The sequence below is a fragment of the Sinocyclocheilus rhinocerous genome, unplaced genomic scaffold (assembly GCF_001515625.1).
Source record: "Sinocyclocheilus rhinocerous isolate Xijiao unplaced genomic scaffold, SAMN03320098_v1.1 scaffold7073, whole genome shotgun sequence".
Taxonomy (NCBI): Eukaryota; Metazoa; Chordata; class Actinopteri; order Cypriniformes; family Cyprinidae; genus Sinocyclocheilus; species Sinocyclocheilus rhinocerous.
In genome coordinates, this window is record NW_015646463.1 from 62,101 (window position 1) to 71,412 (window position 9,312).

Sequence of the window (9,312 nt, forward strand, 5' to 3'; positions counted from 1 at the left end):
TGCTTCCCCTGCTGGACTGCCACTCAATACTTATTAGAGATTCATAATTTCTGATCCGCTTGAATATGTGCTCACGCTGAGTAATGTGAGCATATGAGCATGAGAAATTAGGGTGATATGACATGTGTTGATTAAACATGATCAACTGGCTGAGAAAAAAAAAAAAAATCACTTCGGTGGTTAAGGTTACGACTGAGCGCTCAAATGAACACAAGGGATTTAAATATAGTCCAATTATTCTAAGCAAGTGCAAGTAGCGCTTTAAAAAAAAAAAATTATAATAATAAAAAATACACGTAACTACAGTCGTTTTCCTCTGGTTCCTCACTTACTGAGCGTGGGGTGATGCTTCCCCCATAAATATATTATTAAGCAACATTTCCTGCTAAGTTTCTTATTTCATTCTCATTGCTTAATGCTATGTTGGCAAATATGCTATTGTCAAATACTGCTCGTTGTTTAAGGCTAGTTGTTCAGTAACATGTTGGTTTGCTAGGCACGCCGTTGCTTTAGGCTTATTGGTTGTACTTTGACACACTGGTAACATTAACGTTACCCAGTTAAACTTACCACAGCTGAGGCTTGTTTTTAAATCTGTTTAAGACTGTCTGATATGAAACAGGCTTGCTGCTTAAGGCTCATCTAGTATTGAGGATGCTGTTTCATTAAACACATCCTATATGTATGATTATTTCCATCAAGCTGTGTTTAAGTCCGTGATATGCTGTTGCTTAAAGCTATACAGTGTATCGGTAATGTGCTTGATACTTAACTTGCAGTATGTAGATTTAGCTACTAAAGGTGTTATTAATGCTAACGATTATCTGGATAGGGCAACATGCTGTTGCCTAAACTTCGGGTATTGATCATATGCTGTACTGCATTAAAGGGGCATGCTGCTCTTCTCAGCTGCTTATTAAAGAAGAGCACCCCTTCACTGCTTCTCTTCTTAAAGGGCATGCTGCCCCAGTCTATGCTATCTCAGAAGGTCTTTGCTTTAAAGCTATTAGGGTATTGGGATTTTGCTTGCTTGTTAGGGCTTATCTAGTGTTCAGTATCATGTTTGTCGCTAGACTTGCTTGTTGCTTTAAGCTATTGGTTGTTACTGCAAGTGCTGGTACTTAGTTAAACTTGCAACAGCAAGAAGCTAATGTTTAAGCTGTTGTTTAGGCCATCCGATTGTTCTTGAAATATGCTTGCTGCTTATGGCTCATCTAGTATTGGTAATGTTATTTCCTTAAGTTTCTCTGACTACTGCAACATGCTGTGATTAAGCAAGCAACATGCTTGTTGCAAAGCTATCTAGTGTATTGGTAAGGATTTTTGTCTATGCTCACGCGAGTTGTCAGATTGAGGACACGTAACACAACAAGCACAAATGTCAATGGGAGACGGCCAACCTGTAAACTGATGAGTTATTATATGCTGTTGTTATAGACATTTAAATGGATGCTGAAGCTTTTAGGCCAGGTAGAATCTGCGATCTCTGATCCATTAGCGTTAGTTCTGACAGGTCACATGAGTCAAGCTTGCATCAGCCGATTCTCAGCTGATCACATCTACCTATAGGAATATGACACCTATCGCGGCATTCCTATATAAGCTCTATTCAGTATTATTCAGCAGCTTTTCAGCTTGCTCAGGAGCAAATTACCCTACTCCATCCCCAGCTCCTCCTTTCGCCACAGGCAGGACTTGGCTTTCTGATATTCCTTGCTAATCAGACTCCTTTACCTTGAATAAAGTGTTACACTTAAATATCAAGTACATTAATGATATCTGCCTTGTTCTGTTAACCCTAGGGGGGTTATTATTGCTGCTCTCCCTGCTCATTCATGACAGGCTGCATGGATGTTTTTGCCCAGAACAGAACCATACCGCCAAACCAAACTTTATGCTAAGTATCTATCATTTTGACGATAGTGGTCCTGACAGAACTTAGAGGAAAAAAAAATATTGCTCAGTGGTTGCTCTTCTTAAGCTCAGGAGACTTTGATGAGATTATCATGTATCGCTCATTTTAGTATTAACAGCATTTCAGATGTTCCCTTTCAGTCGGTCACTCTCGACGGGAGGGTCCAGCCTATTCCTTGGGCAGCTCTACTGGCTGGATCGCTGGCTGGATCTGCTAGATCGCTGCATCGGAGGGTGAGCCAGACCTTTTTGGAGAGGAAGATCCGGCAGCGCTGCCACCTTCTGGGCAGCCAGCAATGCCGGATGCGGAACCGGAAATGCTGGCTATGCTTGCCCGGGCCGCTGAGAGGGTTGGGCTCGAGTGGAAGCCTCCACCGTGTCCCGAACCCTCTAGGCTGGACGATTGGTTTCTCGGGGTGGCTCGCGCTGGTTCTCAGGGCCCCACCCCAGGGCCTTTCTTTCCGGTGGTGCATGATGAGCTTACTGGGTCATGGATGGCATGACCTTTCACCTTTCACTGCCAGAAAACGCTCCGGTGGCTCGTCCTCCCTCACCACCCTCGACGGTGGGGCAGCGTGGGGGTATATAGAAGTCCATCCAGTGTTGTGGTCGGTTGCGATGCAATTGTGTCCAAATACCGCTGCCACCTGGTGGGGCAAGCCATCGCTCCCCTCCCGGGCCTGTAGCTACTCATCGGACCTTATTGGCAGCGCTTATGGGGCCTGCGGAGAAGCTGCCTCCGCCTTACACGCCATGGCGTTATTGCAGGTTCATCAGGCCAAGGCACTGAAGGGCCTGCATAAGGGTGATCACGACCCGGAAGTTCTCAAGGAACTCCGCACCACTACTGACCTCGCGCTATGTGCGACGAAGGTCACTGCACAGTCTCTGGGTCGTGCGATGTCCACGATGGTGGTCCAGGAGCACCATCTCTCTCTGACATGAGGGAGACCGTCAAGATTCGGTTCCTAAAAGCCCCCGTGTCCCAAACCGGCCTGTTCAGCGACGCGGTGGAGAATATCGCCCAGCAGTTCTCTGCCGCACAGAAGCAGACCGAGGCCATCAAGCACATCCTGCCCCGGCGTGCAACTGCTGCCTCCACCCGGCAGTCGGCAGCAGCGCCTCAGTCTGCTCGTCGGCGAGGGCAGCTCCCTGCCTCCACCCCCGCACCTGCGCAGCAGCCTCCAGCCAAGTAGCTCTGTGGAGCCGGTCGCAGGGCAGCCGCCCCACCCGTCCAGGCCCCCGCCAAACCTGGTGGCAAGCAGAAAAGCAAGAGGCCCTGAGACGGGTGACCCAGAGATGGAGGAAGCTGTTCTTCTGGAGATGGTGAACGCACCACTTCCTCCCCCGGAGGAGGGCCGAGCGGAGAATCTTTTGTTTCATTTTTCTCTGCCACTGACTTCACGGTCAGTGGTACCCAAAACCTCGGATCACACTCACCATCCTCTCTCGCCAGTGAGCAGCACTGGGCGGTTCAAGAGTGCTATAAAATGTAAGACTCACGCACGCTCTGCTCGAACGCAGATAAGTGTTGCACACACTCAGACCCCGCTTCGGACCGGCCACAAGACGCCCAGGCCGGGTCCCTGCGTTCCTCTTTGCTGCCCCACTGCAGGTATGTCGGTGGTTCCGTTGGTGTCACTTGTACAGTATCTGGGAGCCTGGCTAGCGCTGCCCAGTTGGCTCCTTTAGAGTAGACCATCAAACTCAGCTATGCGATTCAGTTCGCCCAGCATCCTCCCAAGTTCAGGGGCATCCACTTCACTTCGGTGAAGGCTGCAGATGCCCCTGTCTTGCATGCAGAGATTACATTTACATTACATTTAGTCATTTTGCAGATGCTTTTATCCAAAGCGACTTACAATTGGGCAATACATAAAGCGATTCTTCTTAATTAATAATCTCATACCCAGAATGACAAAAATGGTGTCCTCATTTCCAGGGAGGCCAGTGGCACCACCTGCTCTATAAATAAGTGACACACACAATCTTTATGATATATGAGTGAGCTGAGTGAAGAGTGACATAATGTTGTTAATTCTGCATATTTGTTTGCTCCTGTCTTGTAATTATATCTGTGTAGTTTTGATGGCAAGTTCAGGTATCTGTCAGCTACAAGGACACTTTAAGTTGAATGGGATGTACCAGGATGGAGACTTTCTCATTTGTGGTCTGTTTGATGTTCAGTACCTCAAAGCATTCGCAGAGCTGAGCTTTAGAACAGAGCCAAAACTACCACGCTGTGAATCAGGACCATACTAACTGAAGAAAACTTAAAGGCAATAATTGGAAATTATATATTTTTTTAATTATGGCACACTAACTTGTCAATGATAATTAAGTACAAGCAACTGATATCATATAACATGATGGGTTACAGTACTGAAATCATTCACTGCATATGTAATATATAATATACATGTAATATATAATGTATATATATATATAGAGAGAGAGAGAGAGAGAGAGACTTATTGCTGTAGTTAATGATCTAATTTCATTTGTATTGTCTTCTCCAGCTTCTATATGACAAGCTTTCAACAGGCCCTAACAATGGTTTTTGCTATCAATGAGATTAATACATTCCCAACCTGCTGCCTAACATCACGCTTGGTTACCAAATCTATGACCACTGTTTAAGGCTTGTAGTGGCATTCCGTGGTGCCACAGCTCTGGTTATTGGGACAGGAGAAACCGTGTCTGACCTCAATTGCAAAGGCCCACCACCGGTGATTGGAATCATAAGTGATCCAGGTTCTACTCATTCTATTGCAATTTCCAGTGTCCTGGGGCTGTTTTGACTGCCTATGGTATATTAAAAAAAACGTATTTCCAAAATATTCACATGGAAACTATCTCTAAACTATTAATTATCTCTAAACAAGCACACACACACACATACTGGTTTCCATTTTTTGTGGGGACATGCTAAAGACATAATGGTTTTTATCCTGTCCAAACTGTATTTTCTATCCCCTTACCCAGGGATTAAATTGGGATTTGTTATAAACCCACCAATTCACTATCTCAACAAATTAGAATATGGTGACATGCCAATCAGCTAAATTATGGTGGAAATGATACTTTTCAACTAAATTAAAACGCCAGTAGGTGCCAGTAGTGAGCGTTTATTGAGTGAGTCACTGAGTTGTTTATTCAGCGATTCGTTCAAACGGCTGATTCATCAAATGTTTATGCATGGGCTAATGGAACTTTGACTCAACCGATGCGTTGAAAACACGGTAATCAATCAGCAATGAATCGGCGGGTTGCTGTGAGATGCGCTGTGTTTCTGCCTAAAATGTAAGTGACCTCATTTTATTGTATTTGCTTATTGAACTATTTATAGAACTATTAAACAGTCGTAATGGTGAAAACGTTGTGTGATGTTGCCTAACTAACTGTATTTTAAATATAAAAACTTTCTATTTTGAATTTTTACCTCAGGATGCTCAGTTTCTTAGTGTTGCACGTTTTGATTTCTCCTGGAGAGGCTGCGTGAGCCTCGCCTCATTTTGGTGTTTACATAGTCATTTTTGGTTATGATGTTTTAATCATGTTACTTGTCTGGCGTTAATGAAGCGTTAATGTCGAGCCCTGGAGTCTATGTGCCGGGGGCTCAGCCCCGGACGGCCCCGGCCCAATTTAAACCCTGCCCTTACCCAAAACCTAATCCTTACAGAAAACTTTCTGCTATTTTAGATTTTCAGAACACTTCATTCTATATGATTTCTAAGCTGTTTACCTCATGGGGACCAAAAAAATGTCCCCAGAAGGTCCAAATTGACTGGTATTATTATACTTGTGGGGACATTTGATCTTCATTATGTAGGGAATACCAGGTACACACACACACTGTTTATTTGTTCATCCTTCTCACCTTTCTCTCTCTGTCTCTGCTCTCTCCTAATTAGATTAGTTACTACGCCACATGCTCCTGTTTGAGTGACAGGAAAAAGTACCCCTCTTTCTTCAGAATTATCCCCAGTGATGCCCTCAAGGTGTGGTCTATGGTTCAGATCTTGAGGCATTTTGGATGGACCTGGGTTGGTCTCAACTACAGTGATAATGACTACGACATCTATGCTGCTCAGTCATTCCATCAGGAAATGCAGCTGTTTGGACATTGTGTTGCTTTTTCTGAAATATTGCCCAATGATAACAACCCCTTAGATATTCAGCGCATAATGGGAGTTATTCAGGCCTCTACAGCTAGAGTGGTGGTTGTTTTTTTCTGCTTCATCCTTACTGATACCTTTGATGAATGAAGTGGTGTTGCAGAACGTGACAGGCAGGCAGTGAATTGCAAGTGAAGCTTGGGCCACTTTACCTGTGTCTCGCCCACCACGTTTCCAGCCATTCCTGGGGGGCACAATGGGAATTGCTATCAGGCGTGGAGAGATCCAGGGGCTTCATGACTTTCTGTTATGTATTTGTCCTTACAATGATCAAAGAAATTATATGGTGAGGATCTTCTAGGAGAACATTTTCGGTTGCAGGGTAAAGGGACAGATGGAGAGCATGTGAAAAAGGTGTGTACAGGACAGGAGGATCTGAGATGTACAAACACACCATACACTGATGTTTCAGGATTGAGGGCATCTTATAATGTGTACAAGGCAGTATATGCCCTGGCACATGCACTTCATGATCTGTTGCAGTGTGAGGAGGGAAGAGGTCCATTTAGTGGGAACAGATTTGCTGACATAACCAAACTGAAATCGTGGCAGGTAAGACCCACATGTATAGTGCAGATTCTCTCCAAGCATATAGAAGAGTTGATTGTGGAAATGCAAAATATGTGCTGTATATTAATTCAAATTTTAGATAAAAATATAAAACCTGTCCTGTCTACAAAATGTACAGCTGGTTCACTACCTACAGAAAGTGAATTTCAGCACAGTCTTTGGGGATCATGTGTCATTTGATAAGAATGGAGATGCTCTGGCCATCTATGATGTGTTGAACTGGCAGCCAAGCTCTGATGGATCAGTTAGGCTCCACATGGTCGGTGTAGTAAATGAAGGGGTGGCAACAGGGATGGTGATCACACTGGACGAGGATGCATTTTACTGGAGCTTTGAAACAACAAATGTAATTACCTTTAAATGTCACCCTTTTTGCATGAAGTCTAAATAGTAGTTAAAGCTATTATAAGACAAATGTAAATAAATTAATGGATAAGCCAAGCTAGTCATTATGTAAAAGACAAACGCATGACTGATAGCAGATGATGTCTCTTTTAGCCCCCACGGTCAGTATGCAGTGAGAGCTGCCCCCCAGGAACCAGATGAGTCACGAGAAAGGGTCTTCCTATCTGCTGTTTTGACCGCTTGCCATGTGAAGACGGAGAGATTTCTAATACAACAGGTGAGGAGATTATTATTGACAAAATTAGAATATTATTTGATTGTAATTTTCTCTTCAAAATCTCACTTTCTGCCTTTTTCTTACTCAAAGATGCTATTGAATGCACAATGTGTCCAGATGAGTTCTGGTCCAGTCCAGATAAGGATCAGTGTGTCCCCAAAGAAGTAGAGTTTATATCCTATGAGGATCCTCTACACGTCTCTCTTACCACCGCTTTCCTGCTTGGCACCTTCATCTGTGGTCTTGTGATGATAATAGACCATAACACTCCCACAGTACATGCCAACAATTCAGAGCTAAGCTTCCTGCTATTATATTTAAAAAGCTGTAATTTATGATCGGGTTGGTCTCGGTCCCTGCAGAAAGTTTCTTTTGATTCCACTAGGTGGCAGTAAACAGAGGAAAAAAGAATCTAATTAATATCTCCTTCTAAACAAAATATATTTAGATTTTACTGAAAGGAGGTATTGGTGTCTCCGAGTGTACCTTTACCGTCTCCGTTTTTGATTTCTGAAAGAATAGAACATACTTGAATTTAAAATAGCGCCTTACCCATATACATTGGAGTAAAAGGATAAAAATGGTCTCAATTTACAGAAAACCCTCTAAATTTTAACACTGGTGAAATATTGCATATATTTTATTGTATATATTCACAATTATATGATAAACACAGATAAAAAGTCAGATTTTTATATATTTTTTATTATTATTATATTTAAAAAGCTGTAATTTATTATCTGCTTGGTTTATGTCCATGCAGAATGTTTCTTTTGATTCCACTGGGTGGCAGTAAACAGAGGAAAAAAGAATCTAATTAATATCTCCTTCTAAACAAAATATATTTAGATTTTACTGAAAGGAGGTATTGGTGTCTCCGAGTGTACCTTTACCGTCTCCGTTTTTGATTTCTGAATAAATATGAAATTGAATATTAGAATATGATTTTCTCAAGGGGGGGGGTCGAATTCAGACCTTATTATGTTCTTTCATGTAACATAAATGCAAAAGTGATGGGGTTGTTACGAAAGCTGAGGTTCTAAGCTTTTAAAAGATACCATATATGTCTAGTTTTGTGCTCCACAACTTATAGATTTTTTTAAATAATTATGATGCAATATTGGAACCACATGTGGGTCCGATAGAGGGCGCAGAGTTCAAGTGGTTTTAAGACATGCTATGTTTGGCATAAGCTTTGTCCTGTGTATCTCCAGCATCCTGGTCAATACTATGGTGGTAATAGCCGTGTTCTCCTTTGCCCTTAACTTTTTATTAAGGCAAAGGGCAAAGGAGCAATGAAATGGTTTGGAGAAGCTCAACAAAGATGCACAGTTCTGGTCCTAACAGCACTTCAGGTTGTGATATGTGCAGTCTGGCTATCAACTGCCTCTCCAACGCCCCATAAAAACAACCAGTATATCCGATCTAAAATAGTATATGAATGTGCTATTGGTTCAGTGGCTGGTTTTTCTATGCTGCTGGGATACATTGGACTGTTGGCAGCAGTAAGCTTCCTGTTAGCGTTCCTTTCGAGAAATCTTCCAGATAATTTTAATGAAACCAGGTTCATCACTTTCAGCATGTTGATCTTCTGTTCTGTGTGGATTGCATTTGTTCCAGCATATGTGAGCTCACCAGGGAAATATGCAGTTGCAGTTTTACATTACTGTGGTCAACCATCTACAGACATATTGGTGACATTTTGATTTGCATTTTATTTTAATTTTGATATCTAAATTAATTTGATATTATGTAATGGGTTGAGAAAATGCCATTTATGAGTTTACTGAAAACAGTGACCCTCCCAATATATGTGTATTTGTGTATACCTGTTTTTTTATTTTTACAAAATGAGAACTTTTCTAATTAAGGTAAAACAGTATATCTTTGTGGCATTACACCGCCATGCCAATACATGGCGCATCGGGCACGTGAAAGACGTGAGAGATTTACTTCCCCTTGGTCGGCGGGCTCAGTAATAAATAGTGATGGAAAGTTCGGATCATTTTACCGACTCGGACCTTTGAG

General features: G+C 42.6%; 2 pseudogenes; one reads left to right on the top strand and one right to left on the bottom strand.

Annotated features, from left to right (window-relative positions):
• The window catches only part of LOC107707876 (uncharacterized), a 12,414-nt pseudogene extending 10,027 nt beyond the window's left edge, over positions 1 to 2,387 (bottom strand).
• A 1,615-nt stretch (positions 2,388 to 4,002) lies between these two features.
• LOC107707877 (extracellular calcium-sensing receptor-like) lies at positions 4,003 to 8,939 on the top strand (annotated as a pseudogene).
• Positions 8,940 to 9,312: the final 373 nt, after the last annotated feature.